The sequence below is a fragment of the Tamandua tetradactyla genome, chromosome 9, assembly GCF_023851605.1.
Source record: "Tamandua tetradactyla isolate mTamTet1 chromosome 9, mTamTet1.pri, whole genome shotgun sequence".
NCBI classification, from domain to species: Eukaryota; Metazoa; Chordata; class Mammalia; order Pilosa; family Myrmecophagidae; genus Tamandua; species Tamandua tetradactyla.
The window spans coordinates 73,725,884-73,741,449 of NC_135335.1; the positions used below are offsets into that span (position 1 = coordinate 73,725,884).

Genomic DNA, 15,566 nt, shown 5'->3' on the forward strand with positions numbered 1-15,566 from the left:
TAATCAAAGGAAGGGTTTTAAAGAGAAAAACTGATTGCAAAACGACGATTTGAGAGAAAAATTCACATTTTGTATGAAATCTTATGGCCCAGTTCAAAAATTACTATCCAAAAAATGTAGGATTAGCATTTCATTTGGAACAATTTAACTGATTAAAATGCAAAGAAAATTCTGTTTTTTTTCGTAGGCCAGATTTTAGTTGCTACATTGCTTTTGGCCAGAAAAGAAATTAAACATGTGGTCATACTTTCCATGTTTTCAAGTGTGTCTGTTTTTAATATTATGCCAGTTTTATATCCTTGCTCCTACATGCCTTCCTGATTTTCATAATTTCATGCCAAAATGTGTAGCTGTCTGTATTTTGCCTTTGCCTTAAAATGTTTGGATGATTGCACTTTAGTAACCCATGATCACAGCTGTTCAACTACAAGTAAGATTTACTTTGTATAGATTAAATTAAAAGACAATGATATTTTCTTTGGAAATATTTTTATTTCTGCTTATGTGTGTGTGTGTGTGTGTATAATCTCATCATCTATACTTTTCCTATTGACTAGCATATTTTCTGCATGTTATTAAAAAGACTGGTGGGAAAATATGTTGAGAAAGAAGCCCAACTACCAGCACAACACATGATCAACATGTATTTACTATTTATGTGGCCACTTCCATTTCTAATGATTTTCTTAATATTTCAAATATGCATTTTCATTATGGAAACAGCATTGAATTACACATGCCTTCTGATAGAAGTTATTATGGTTTTGCATTGACATACACCTAGAGATTTTAGTAATGCTATGCATTTGGATGGGGGGGCTTGAGCAATTTTAAAGAGGTTTCTGAGTCATCATCTAATTTTGAATTCCAAAACTATGGCTTACATGAATAGATGTTATCATTTCCTTTAAAAATATGGATATTGTGACTGAAGGAGATTAAGTCATGTTTTCAGGGGTCCTTGGCTGTTAGCATGTACTAGACACTCAAGGGCTCTTTTCTTTATAAACACACTCTGCATTTTCAGAGTAAAACAATATAGGTTTAGAATTTATTGCTGATAGACTTGTGTATTCAATAATAGCCTTGTCCTCACTAAAATAAAGAAAAACTGTGCTTTCTCTGTGATGCTCTAAAAATATTTTAGTATTATACTAATGTTCTATCATAAAAGAATAGAACATATTTGTTATACAATACCAGCCTTGAATTCTAGCTATGAAATTTATTAGGAAAATAACTAAATAGGCAATATTGTTTAACTCCCCTAAGCCTAGCTTTCCTGCTGGTAAAGTAAGAGTAATAATTTTTGTCCTGAAGTATTGCTGTACATATCAGAAATGCAGCACTCAAATTCTTAGCAGTAAATAGCACACAATGTGCTCTCAATAAATTGTATTATTATTTTTACTATTTATGGTTTAAAAGCGCTACATACCTTTCATTTTGTAAATAGAGTGTTACTATTATAATATATGTATAGTAAAATATGTAACAGGATACGGAAGGCATATGAAATCTTTGGGGGAGTCACAAGGCTTTCATATTTCACATTAGTCACTTCAGAAATGGGTGTTTGGTATAAATTTGCACTTATTTCATAATCAAGAAAAATGAAATTTTAAATGAATAAATAATGCTTCAAGGATTAACTTCAGTAGGAAGCAAAAGACTATATGACACTCATTTCTAACACTGTTATACTATGTTTCCTCAAAAGCAACCATCATGTGAAAGTATCCGGGCTGGGTGGAGGTCAGAGACACAAAGCAGGACAGAGACATGACACCGGCAGTGGGGAAGGAGGACTTATTAGCAGAGGCATAGGAGAGAGAGTTGGTTCAAGAAATCAATTCCTGCCTGCCTGGGTTCGAGTAGGAGTTTTAAAGGGAGTTGGGGGTACAGTTAGGCGGGATTCTCACAGGTGGGTCCCTGGCAGTTTGGCAGCTCTCCACTGGTGAAAACACTGCCTTAGTTCTGCAAGATGGTAACTGCAGGAGGAGGAACTTTGGGTCCAGGGAGTTTTTATGGCAAAAATGCTGCAAGGTCATAATTACCAGAGGGCGGATGTTTCTGCCCAAGGGTTTATCACCAGGTGGGGGCCAGAGAGCCTCCAGATGTTGATTCCCTGCTGTGGTATTTGGTATTATCATCCTTGTTTGTTTCTTTGGTCCAACTCTCACATGATTAACATCCATAGAGATGCTTCAGCTCCCTTGGCCCTCACTGTAACAATTCTACTAGGCTTACCCCAAAATGAAGTCAATTCTTCTTTCCCACAAATAGATGAAAATGACCAAAACATCTGTGTTATTAAAAAATAAAATTAGTGTGGTGTCTTAAAACACATGCTATAAAGGGTCTGGAAAGTTCCTATATTTTAAGATTAAAAGCAGATAGTTTTTGAGTGATGAACAAAATAGAAAAGAAAAAAAAACAGCAGAAAACAACTGATACGAGAACAGTACAGCCTAAAGAAGTTCAAGTTTGGAGTCATAAATCATACTACTACAAATAAGCATTGGGACAAGAAGCAAAATACTTAATTAAAAATAGATATTCAAGACATCAGAGGAGGCTAAACTCATGTTTCTATATTCACTGTGGATCCTGATCAAGGCTGCAAGTTAAAATCACCAGAATTAAAAAATAAATAGAAACAAAGAAGAAAATAAACAAATCAACAAATATATGTCTGAGTCTGACTCCAGACCAAGGTAATTAGAGTCTTTCTGATGCATTGTTTCTTACTTTGTTTTTGTTTTTAATTTGATGGAGGCATATAATGACACACTGTGCAACAGTTAGATGCAATGATATAGTTACAAAAATAACAATTGCATACATTTTAAAAATACATAATGAAAATAAGGAAGAAAATGAAAATAGAATTTGTTTTAGCCAAATAGCATTATCATTCATGTAAATTGTAAAATGCAAATTTCAAAACTCTCATTTGCTATTTTTATATCTAAATAGATATACTAAATATTGTGGTAATTTGAAGTTGTTATGTACCCCAGAAAAGGCCATGCTTTTTAAATCTATTCCTGTGGGTGTCGACTTATCTTATGTGAAACATTTTGGTTAGGTTATTTCAATTGAGAAGTTACCTGCTTCATTCAGTAAGGGTCTTACTCTACTTACTACAGTCTTTTACAAGAAGATAAAACACATGTAAAAGGAGAGAGATGAAATTAAGAGAAGCTTATAGAGAAAAGCCCTGGAAGGACTAACAGATATTGATCACATGGCATACCCTGCAATAGAGGTATACCAGCAGTCTGTCTTCAGAGTCCAAGTATCGTTCTGTTGTTACCTTGAGCTGGCAAAGAACTATAAATTATAAGTTAATGAATTCCCATTGTAAAAGCCAATTGATTTCTGGTATACTGCATTTTGGCAGCGTTAGCAAGCTGAAACATATATATATATATATGATAGCCCATGAATTGAGAAGTATGATTAATTCAGTTCTCTGTTCTGATGTTTCCTAACTAAATTGGGTAGGGTAAAATAAGATAAGAAAAATCAAAGACCAATTGCAGACATATGTCTTACATTGGCAGGCTGCTTTGACAAATAGGACAGAATGATGTGTTAGTGTTCTCCAGAGAAACAGAACTGACAGGATATATGTGTATATAAATATGTATGTATATGCATATGCAAATACAGACATCATGGGAATTGGCCCACACAATGATGGGGGTTGTAAAATATGAATCTGTAGAGCAGGCCGCAAGTTGAAAACTCCAATGAAAATAACGTTGAATTCACCAGGAAAAGCTGGCTGGTTGAAGCAGAAGCAGGAATTCCTCTTTCTGACTTCTGAAATCCTCAGTTCTGGCTTTAAGACCTCTGACGGATTGGATGAAGAGACTCTCTTCATACATGAGGACAATCTCTTTTGTTGATTATAGATGCAATCAATTATAGCTGCGATCAACTGTCTAGACATGTAAATCCATCTAGGAAATACCCTCCCAATAACAACTGGGCCAGTGCTTGCCAGATCAAACAACTGTCCTAGTCAAGTTAAACCTTGAAATTGACCATCACAGATGGGTTGGCTTAAATGACAAGCATTTATTGACTCGCAGTTTCAGAGGCTGGAAATGCACAATCAAGACATGGTGAAGACTAGGCAGTATTTGGTGCTGGTTTGCTGTAATCTTTGGGGCTCCTTACTACGTATGTCTGCTCTCATTACAGGGAACTCTTACTTCTTTCGTCCACTCTTCTGGCTTCTGCTGACTTCAGGCTTCTTGCTCTTCTTGCGTTTCTCTGACATCTTTTCATTAGGCCTCAGAAATACAGACACAGGCTCACCTGATTCAGTGGGCCAACCTCAGCTAAAAATAGCTTCAAAGGGTCCTTTTTACAGTGGGTTTATACCCAGAGGGAAGAGAACTGAGATTAAGAATATGCCTTTTAAGGGACTGCACAATTCAATCTACCACAACATTAAAAGCTCAGCCAGGATGTTTAACAACCACAAAATTAGAAAAGAAAAGAAAAAAAAAAGCCCTGGAAAACAATCATAATCATAATAATAAGATCAAAAAACACCCCTGAATTGAACATAAAAAAACCAGAAGAGTCAATATTTAAAGACCGTGTCTATATCCCAAACAAAAATTTCTGAATCCCAAAGAGCAATACAAAATGAAGGAAAAATTAAACAAAATGAGAACACAATATGGTCAAAGGGACAGAAACATAGAAGCATTGGACTTCTTAGCAGAAAGCAAGGATACTAAAGGACAGTAGAACAAACTTTCCAAACTTGAGGTAATACGCTTTTGAAAACAGAATTCCACATGCAACTAACCTTAAAAATGAGAGGATGAAATAAATATTTTATATGAAAAACCTTAGAAAATATTAGAAATATATATTTTATATTTTAAGCAGATTATTTATAATCTTGAAAATCAAAGATAGCTGCTGAATTAATTTACCTCAGCCAAACTTAAGGAAGAGAATTTAGTAAACTATTACACAGGAAGTAAACTATTCTAGTGACTTATGATTGTAGTGGCTAAAACATCTAAATGATATATAAACAAATTAAATCCAGCAATGTATCAAAAGAATGCCCCTCCAAGGTGAGCTAGAATTAATTAGATAATTGTAGTAATATATTTGATTTCAGCAATAAAACAACCAAGAAAGAGTATCTCACAATATCAATATATATTTGATAAAAAATGGCAAATACTTTCTAATAATAAGTGAAATAGGTAAAGCAGTGTTAGGATTGCATTATATCCCCCCAAAAAATTACATTGAAGTCTTAAACCAATTCTATGAGTGTGATCCTCTTTGGAAATAGGGTCTTTGAAGATGTAAATAGTCAGGGACAAACTGGATTCAGGGTGAGTCCTAATCCAAAATTTCATAAGGAGAGGAAATTTGGATACAGTTAGAGAGAAAGATGGCCATATGACAGATGCAGAGATTAAATTATGCCAGGGATTGCAGGAAAACTACAGGCAGAGAAAGCAAAACCCTGCCCAGCCTTTCAAACTATGAGCCATGGATTCCTTTTTAAGCCATCCAGTATGTAGTACTTTGCAGTACTTTGTTATGTAAACTCAATGTTAGGCAAAGAGTTCTTAAGGATTCCACACAAAACATCAAGTCAAAGATTAACAGATTTATTGAAGGAATAAAGCAGGGAGGCAGCAGGTGGGAGAGCAAAAGGGAGAAAGCAGGTAGGAGCCTGAAATTGGCTCCCACCTGGGGCTCCAGCAGGAAGAAAGAGAAAATGGCTCTGGTTCCTTGTTCTGGGAGCTGTGTCTTAAAGGGAAAGTGATGCCAGGAGGGAGGGCACCCACTAGGGGGTGTGCTGTTTCCTGATTGATGGGGGCTTGTAACAGGTTTATGTCTGGATCCTTGGACCTGTCAAGGACACTGAGGACAGGGGCTGAGTTGGGCTCTGCATCAAGAGTTCTTTTTTCTCTTAGAATTTTCTTTCTGAAACCTAACACACAGAAAGCTAAGATAGGCAGGATGACAGAATCAATTAAATAGTAAAATAAAATTTAAAAAAATCTTATTAAAATCAAGAATGTCTGCCACCATTATAACCCCTCACATTGTTTTGTACATTTTCATTAATTTCCTTAATTCTGTAAGAAAAGAAAAATCACTGTAGAAATACTGATACCATAGTCTTCAGCTTCATCTTTCCCTAAATGCTATGACTCTATACCAACAAGAAACAAAAAAAATCCTATTCAAAAACCAAAGCAAGACAAAACCATTAGATTTAAAAAAGTAAATTTGGAAAGGTGACCCTAGAAATCCTAAATAAAATTGTGGAAAGGTCTGTACTAAATGTTAAATTTTGGTACTGTTATAGTAATTTGTCTCTTTGTTATGATATAAAGAAATGTACCTTTTTCCTGCTAAAGAAACATCTGTCAAAATATTTTTACTAAAGTTGGCAAATTGAGAAACAGACATTTAAATATATTATTGGTAATTTTAAAGTTGAACACAAAGTCACATACAAATAGGAACTCTAAATATCTTCTAAATCTTTAGATCACTAAAAAGTGAACTGAGATGATGATCGAATAATACTTTTACATTTCAGATTCTACACTTCTGTGCCTTTAACACTACTTTAGCAGGTGGATAGGCCAGTTGTATTTGTCACTAATTGAAATGTAATTTCAAAATTTTTGCATGAAAATTTTGCGCATGAAAATAGCTGCAAAGAAAAATAGTGGGAATATGGGATTTAAATTTTAAAATTACTCTAGAGATTTCCAAAGATTTTATTTTATGGAATAACAAAATTTTAAAATACGTCAAACAAACCCAACATACTGAGGTGATAATTTGAAAGACAACACTGTACTCAGCACACAACGCTTTCAGATTTGTTTTTCACATATTTCTCTTTCTCCTTCCTCAATGAATTTTTTCAGAAGTACCTATTGTTCCAAAGAATGGATTTTTTTCTTTTACATTTTTATTCTATTACAGCTGGGGAAGTCAGGTACATACCTAGCAGACATCCCCCAGCCATGAAACCGAGAAGTTAGGATTTTAGGGAAGATTATGATTACTGAATCATTATATAGATATTCCTTTTTGCCTTCTAGTATAATAGAGTAGACAGAGGGAAATACCTGAAATCCTTGAACTGTAATCCAGTTACCTTGGTCCCTGATAACTAGTGGATAGCCTTTATATTGTGTCCTTGTGATTGTGTAAATCTTGCGACTTTCACTTGTACACATTCATATAGTTTTTCAAATTTAGAATCTTGCAATCACTAAAGACAGAACCTAATGTTAATTAATAAAGAGTCTTGGGTGAGTCCAGAACTAACCCACCCCAGTCAAAAGTTATCCTGACAATGGAAGTTGGATCTAACCAAAATGGTCCCGCCTGACATGTGAAGTAGTTTAGACTTTAACTTGTAAGTCACATAAATCTCATTACAATACTAAAAGTCACGCCCATCATATTAAGGCTGCCATTTTCTTACATACATTCTGTTACTAAGCACGGAATCAGTCTGTGCATGCCCAATAATTAGATCACCTCTAATTACATCATCTACAACCACTGTGTTCATTATCCTAAAATCTGCCTATCCATAATGCTATAAAGCTATCAGTTTAGGGGAGACAGATTTTGTGGTTTATAGGCTGTTTTCCCTCCCACTATGTGCCTAGCAATAAAATTTTCTGTCTTTGAAATATTGGTGTCTCAGGAATTGACAATGTGCACATTGGGTAAGAGTCCACTGCCTTTGCTAACAGTCCTGGCCTATCCTCACCCCCCCCCCCTTTTCTATGATATGCAGATGTTTCAATACATTTCCATTCCACAAGTCCTGGGGCAGCCATTAAAATGGTCTAATGAAAAAGTCAGGAAATACCCAGTTCCAGCTACTTATCAAGGCAGGAATTTTCAGTGGCAGGGCACCCACCCCCTGGGGTTATGTAAATACCTTGCCTGGGGAAACACGGATCTGAAGTGAGGCATGCCGAACTGCCATCCACCTGTCTGGACCCAAGCAGTTCAGCTGGGCTCCCCGGGAGACCAGTCATGATGGGATCTCTTCTCCTGCTCTTTTGAATTCGGCTGTGTAACTAATTAAACAGTCACTTGCTGGAAGTTTCTACCGTGCCTGAGCCTATGCTCCTATGATGTTCCACATAGCAACTTGTTCCACAGTTACCTGCTTGTCATAGTCACAAAACAACAATAACGCTTGCTATTAGGAATGCTTCTTTAGATTTAAAAAAATGCACATAACTGGTTTCATATATAAGCACAATTTAGAAATATGCCTTTTCCTTCAGCATTATATAAGCTTTATGCAGCCATGTTGGTCAGAGATGGTTTGAACAATGTATATATATATATTATAGTATTTCTTTCCTTAGGAAGATCACTTTGGCTGCTTCAACTTTTCACCATTTCCAATAGTAACACAATGTACAATCTTGCATTGTATACATGTGAAACTTATTATGAAACTTATTCAAGCTTCCATTTATTTCGTAGGATTAAATTCCATTTGAAAACTTTGTTTTCAATAAAATAATTTTTCTCAGAGCTTAAAATAGACTTATTTTTGTTACTCGATCATATATTTTTGTATTAAATATACTTAACTGAATTTAATAAAATGTGTCAAAAAGTTCAATACCATTTAGAACACATACTGATATACTAAGAAGTTTACTCAAACATGTATAAAATCTGTTCAAACATGGGCAACCAAAAGAAAAACTGTATACTAGCAATACAAAGGAATTTCTTTTTTGTGTTCAACATCTAAAACATCTTCCATTTTTTCCTCATTATTTTAACTGTGTGTGCATTACAAATGTAAATTTTGACAATGACACAATTCATTTCAAATTATGGTGTTATCTAATAATAAAATCAATAAATAATTGTAATTTTGGAGCGCATAATAAATGACAAAATTATCATTGCTTCAGCTTTCAGATTACTCTCTGGAATGCCCTATGGCAAAACTGCTCAGCCTCTTTTCTTTGTACGTGTTTTGCCTTGTTAACCGTACTTTCTCACATTTTCCACAGACCCAGCCAACTGGTGACCCGGGGCACTGTGCTTCCCACAGGTCAGGGCACATGTTGGTAAATGAAGTGTGTGTCCGGGCCAACCAATGAGAACAACCTATTGGAAGGTGTTAGCTGTATTGGCTGATTGCATCTAAGCTTTTTGGATTTCTTGTTATACCAGCAAGTTCTCTGCATGCTATTCTTGCCAAGGATGCATTGGCTACTTCATATGTAGAAAGGGTCTAGAGGAGAGATGTGAGTGTAGATGGCCATATTTCTCATTTATCTGCATGTGAAAGTGAGAACTCTGTTCACTGAACATGTATTTAACACACTAGTTGGCTAGAGATGGTAAAAGCTAAAAAGAAAAGTAGATTCTCCAAACAAATCCAGGATTATTTAATGCAATGATCTGGAGTGGAGTTTTGTTGAAAGAATTTAAAAAATAAGGAAATGGTAATCAAGATAAGATTCCAAAATAGGTATTCACCAATCTTTCAGGGAAACTAGGAATAGGTTACACTATTTAAAAGAAAAATCCAGAGGTAATGGGTGACTCATTGATAAAACAGACCTTGTCGGAAATGGGGAACAAATAGAGTATTTTCATCAAAAATTGATATGATTATTTAAAAATCTCTTATCCTTGCTTCTGTATTGAGAGCATAGACCAAAATGGGGGAATATATAGCAGCTGAAAATTCATACAGGCAAGAGATGATGGAGGTTTAGATTGGTGTGGAAACTGTGGAAGTGACTGAAAAATGGTCAAAGCCAAAGTGTTTTGAAGTTAGTGCCTAAAAGAGTGGTGGCCTGCTCCAGTGTGGAGAGAGCCAGAAAGAATGGGAAATAGAATGATGTGCTACTTTGAAACTGTTATGTATTCCAGAGAAACAATGTTTTTTTTAGCCTGATCCAGTTTTGTGGAGGCAGCCATGTTCTGTAAGTCCTGATTCAATTTTATAGGGTGGCATCTTTTGATTAGGTTGTTACCATGGAGATGTGACACACCCAATATTATAGGGTGTGACCTTTTGATTAGATGGAGATGTGCCTTCACTCATTCAAGTTTAGTTTCATAGAGTCCTTTAATATTTTTGAGAAAGTAGAGACACAATATAGACACAGACATTTGGAGATGTTTGGAGTGCCAACAGAGAGAGCCAATGCCTAGATATTTGGAGGTATTTAGAGATACTAAGCTCAATAAAAGCCACCATGTGCCTTACCGTGAGATAATAAGCAAGTCAGAACCCAGAGTTTTGCACCACAGGAGCTAAGTGAAGGCCCACAAACACTTAGAGAGGAAGCACTGGAATCAGAAGCTGGAAGCAATGGAACAGGGAACAAGGACCAAGGACCAGCAGACAGTAGCCACACACCTTCTCATGTGACAGAAATCGGCCTTTCTTTAGAGCTGAGATAACTTTCTCTGCATGCCTTGGTTTGGACATTTTTAAGGCCTTAGAGCTGTAAACTTATAACTTAATAAATATCTGTTATAAAAGCCAATCCATTTCTGATATTTTGCATTCCATCAGCATTAGCAAACTAAAAAAAATGACTTCAAAGTATGTGACCTAAAGCATTGGCAAAAAAGAATGTCAGCAAGAGGCTGAAGAGATTTTTTTTAAGTTGGTAGCATTTACAAATGTTTTAGTTCTATACACTCTATTTTTTAAAATCAGGCAAAGCATACATATGTAAAAAGAGCAGTAGAGGAGCTTCTTGGGTTTGTTACAGATATTTGTCAGACTCTGTTTCTAATTACAAATAAAACAACAAATAGTTTTATACTTACTAGTCTTAGCTAAAACACGATTTTATTATCTAATGTTACTAGAATGAGGGAATTATAGAAATAAGAAATTTTCCATGACAACTTTGATCTTCATATTCATAAGTTTTTCTTCCCTTCTGATTTGGAAGAGGTTCTCAGCCACTAGAAAGAACGCCTCATTACATTTCTTCTTAAAGGGAAGTTAGTTTGAATATTTTCATTGTCATTTGGTCTATAAATAATCTAGACTTCTATATACTATATAGCATATACTATATAAAAAATTTGTCTCTATTGGACAAAATCAAGGAATGCACAGCAAGCTGCAGGGAAGTTCATGCAATTTGCAAAGGGTGAAATTTAGAAATTAAAAATATTGTCATCGATACAAAAATGTGCAAACAGTAATGATGAAGAGCAGCTTTAGTGGGAAGAGAGAAATACTAGGACCTTCATTTCAGACACAATTTAAACATTTTCACTTGGAGACAGAAATGGGATATATTAATACAGATTCCAGGATCAGTTCAATCTGGGAGTGTAACTTTGGTGCTGTCATTGTATAGATTTGAATTGTCTTATATAGTAGCCAGTAGCTGTTGGTGACTATTTAAATTAAATAAATTAAACAAAATAAAATTCAACTCTTCAGTTCCATTAGCCACATTTCAAGTGTTCAGTAGCCATGGATACTAAAATGATAAGAGTATGATATAAAAAAGAGTATGCCAATACATTTGGGCAGTTATATGAAATTGACAAACTCCCTGAAATAAAAAAAAATTATCAAAATTATCATATGAACAAAAAGAAAATAAGAAGAGCCCTTCATACACTAAATAAATTGAATACATATCTACAATCTACTCACCAAGAAAATTCAAAACCCAGATAATTTCATCGGTCAATTCTAATAAATATTTAATAAGGAAATGTTAGTCTTCCACAAATATTTCAGAAAACATTAGTTGGGTGAATATTTCTCAACTTTTTTCATTAGGTTAACAAACCATGATACCAAAATCAGATAGATTACAAGATAAGAAAACTACAGACCAATATATTTCAGTAATCTAGATGCAAACATCCTAAACAACACATTATCAAAAAAAAACCCAGATTTTTTATTAAAAAGGATAATTCATCATGACCAGATACTATCATTATCCCAGTTATACAAACATGGTTAACATTATTCACACATTCAAAAATCAATCTGTGTAATTTACACTCTCAAAAAAAAAGAGGAAAAGTTTTGCATTCCTCTCAATAGATGCAAAAAATGCCATTTGAAAATTTCAACAACCATCTATAATAAAATTCTAAACAAACTAGCTATAGAAGGGAAATTTCACAAAATAATAGAGGATACGTACAGAAATTCTTAGAGTTATCATTTATCAAGAAGACAGACAAGACGTTGTCTTGCCGTTGCTGTAGAGTATTCTGTATGTGGGATTAGCAGCTATAATAAGCTGACTTCAAGTAGTGATCATGCTAGATAAAGCGGGTGGGCCTTATCTGATTAGTTGGAAGTCTTAAAGTCACTGAAATGAAAGCTCCAGATATAATAAGAAAAATTCTGTCTCAAGATACTCACTCCCCTCTCTGAGTTTCCAACTTGCTGGCCTCCAAACAGATTTTGGAGTCAAGACTTCAACATCAACTCTCACTGGAATTTCCCTGATTTATGAGATTTGGCCTATTCTACAGAATCCAGACTTGTCAGCCCCCATAAACATGTGAACCAATTCCACAAATTAATAAATATTTCAATATATGTTATATATTAGGTATCTGTTATATTTAACATATAATATATACTAGGTATATAATATTTAACATAATGTTGAATATAACATATACAAATTAGAAAGGAAGAAAAAGAGCTTTCTTTATGGAAACAAAAATCACAAGCTTAAAGAATATTGGAACTATGGTATACATAACTTGTTTTTCCTTAAACATTTGAGAATATGTTGTCAACCTAATGTGCCATCCTTCCCAAGTTGCCATTTCCTACAAACAAAGGAACTACCTTATGCAACTAAAAATCATGTAACAAAATCAAAATGTAACATTACTATAATCTAATACTTAGACTCCTTTGGACTTTCAACATTTCTTTCTAAATTAAAGTTTTTAGTAAAAATATCCAGCTCAGAATCATGTGCTGTTTTTAGAGATTATGTCTTTGTAGTTTCTTTGATGCTGTGAAAATTTGTCAATCTTTCCTTAAATCAAAGGTTTGGAAAATTGTACTGATTACAGATGACTTGTCTTGTATTATGTCCCTGAATACAGGATTGTCTGATGTTTTCTCATGCAGAGATTTAGGATAGGCATTTTGCTTTTTTAAAATATGGAATGCTTCACAAATTTGTGTGTCATCCTTGTGCAGGGGCCATGCAAAACTTCTCTGTATCGTTCCAGTTTTAGTATATGTGCTGCTGAAGCGAACGGATAGGCGTTTTTAAGTACAAATATCACAGAAATAGTGTTCTATTTTTCTTGTATCCTGTCAGGCGTCACAAAGTGTCAATTTATCGCTCTCTTAATGATAGTCACTGTGACCATCTTGGTCATGTCTATTCCATTGGAAAATCATAAGTTTCCCCTTTGTAATTAATGTGTGTTTTAAAACAACCTACGTGAATACTCCATGGTTCAAAAATTGTCTATTTATTTATTTGCTTACTTTCCTATATCTTCACTGACTAATGGTTTCTTATCTTTTGTAATGGGTTATATTCCATCCCTGACTTTCTTTTCATGCTCAGATTCCTCCAGTCTACCCAATGGGATACTATTCATGTTGCTTCTGAGTCTTTTAGACAAGTTCCCTTCATCTGTCGAGCCCTGGCTTACATTTTGGCACAAAATGTGTCAGGTTCATCCCGCACACTCATTAAGCCTGCTGAGATGTCAGCCGTCTCTCTAAACATCTCTGGTTTCTCTTAGTCAAAATTAGTATTTAGAAACTAAGACCTGTTTTCTAAGTGCTTTTAGGGTATTGGTACACCCAGGCTCTTCTCATTGGATACAGCCATGGATTATATGGCTACATACGTGTGAGTAATATACATAGATATATTTCTATATCAATCTACGTAAATATATTGAAAACCATATATTCAAAGAAATATCTCTAATTTCAATACAACACCACAAAAGTGATCTAGTTTTCTCTTTTTGCTTATTTTTAACCCTCTTCAATGACACAGATAAGCCTCTCTACAATTATGCTTAATGTAGCTATTTATTTTCTCAATCCTCCTTTATGTGACCTATGTCCCAGGTCTGCCAACATCACCACTCTCTCAGGGAGACCCTCATCTATCTGTGAGTACTGTGACACCTCTAATCACCCTGCTCATTGCCTGACTCTTCACTTCAACCTTTTCTAACTCTGACTGTCCACATTTGTCCACCTCCCTATAACAATGCTTTCTTTCCTGTGCTCAGTCTCTGACATCCCACATCAGGCTGCCCTCTGCAAAATTGCCTTTTCACCCTGATTTGGTTCCAAAATCCCATTCTGTGTGATCGAGGTGCTTTCAGTGAAAAAATGTAGATATTTAGCTAACGCTTTCCCAAATGGATTGACAGATTTTTTTTTCAAGGAGGGAATGGAAGGGAAGAAGAAGAGAAGAGGAAAGGAAGGGTGCAATACCACTTCATTTAGACAACATATTATGTGTGTAGAAAAGCCTCAAGGATCTATTAACAAGAAACTTCTACACCTAATAAATGCATTTGTCAAGGCCACAGTATCCATGCAAGGTTAAAACTCATAATAAATTGTATTTCTATTCATTGGCAATATGCACTTAGAACAGGAAATCTAAAATACTATACTATTTGCATTAGCATTAAATAACATAAAACACTTAGGGGTAAATATAATAGGAAATATCTGTGATCTCTCAACACTTAAATTTATAAAACTCTATTGAAAGCAGATTAGAAGATTCATTGTAGTTAAGGTATGAATTTCCCCAAAATTCATTTACAGACTAAACAAACTCAAGATAATATCCAGCATATTTTCTATAAATTTTGGGTGAAGCTGTAAACTGATTTTGAAATTCACATGAAAATGTAAAGAATAAATAATTGCAAAAAGTAAAAACTTTTTTTTCATAATGAAAAATGTTGGAATACTTAAAATACCTGATTTCAAAATGTAACTTAAAACTGTAATAATCAAGAAAATGTTGTACAGGCATAACAATAGATAAAATAAATCATTGAAATAGAATCAAGCATTCAATTCAAGCACCCAAGTGCATATGGGCAACTGCTTTTTGATCAAGACACAGCCACATTTCAATGAGGATAAGAAAGCACTCTCAGGAGTTGTGCTGGAAAAACTGCCTCTCTATAAGGAAAAAATATATATAACCCTCTATTCATGTCACACTATATACAAAAATTTATTCAAGATCTAAATGGAAAATCTAAACCTATAAATTTTCTAGAAGCAAATATAGTAGAATAATTTCATGACCTTGAAGAAATCAAAGATTTATTGGGCAAGATTCAGTAAGCCATAGTCATAAAAGGAGAAAAATGATGAAGTGAACTTCATCAAAATTAAAACCTCCACAACATAAAGAAAATGAACAGGCAAGCCAGAGACTAGAGGAAAAATCATTTGCAATAGCTGTATATCAGGCAAAAGACTCATATCCAGAACAACTCCTTATGATTCAAATATA

General features: G+C 34.5%; 1 protein-coding gene and 1 non-coding gene across 2 annotated transcripts in view; both read right to left on the reverse strand.

Moving 5' to 3' along the window:
* The window catches only part of CDH10 (cadherin 10), a 182,677-nt gene that overhangs the window by 78,617 nt on the left and 88,494 nt on the right, over positions 1–15,566 (reverse strand). The window lies entirely within an intron of this gene.
* On the reverse strand, positions 13,202–13,306 carry LOC143647430 (U6 spliceosomal RNA). Its single transcript, XR_013158057.1, has one exon. It is a non-coding gene; the product is annotated as a U6 spliceosomal RNA (small nuclear RNA).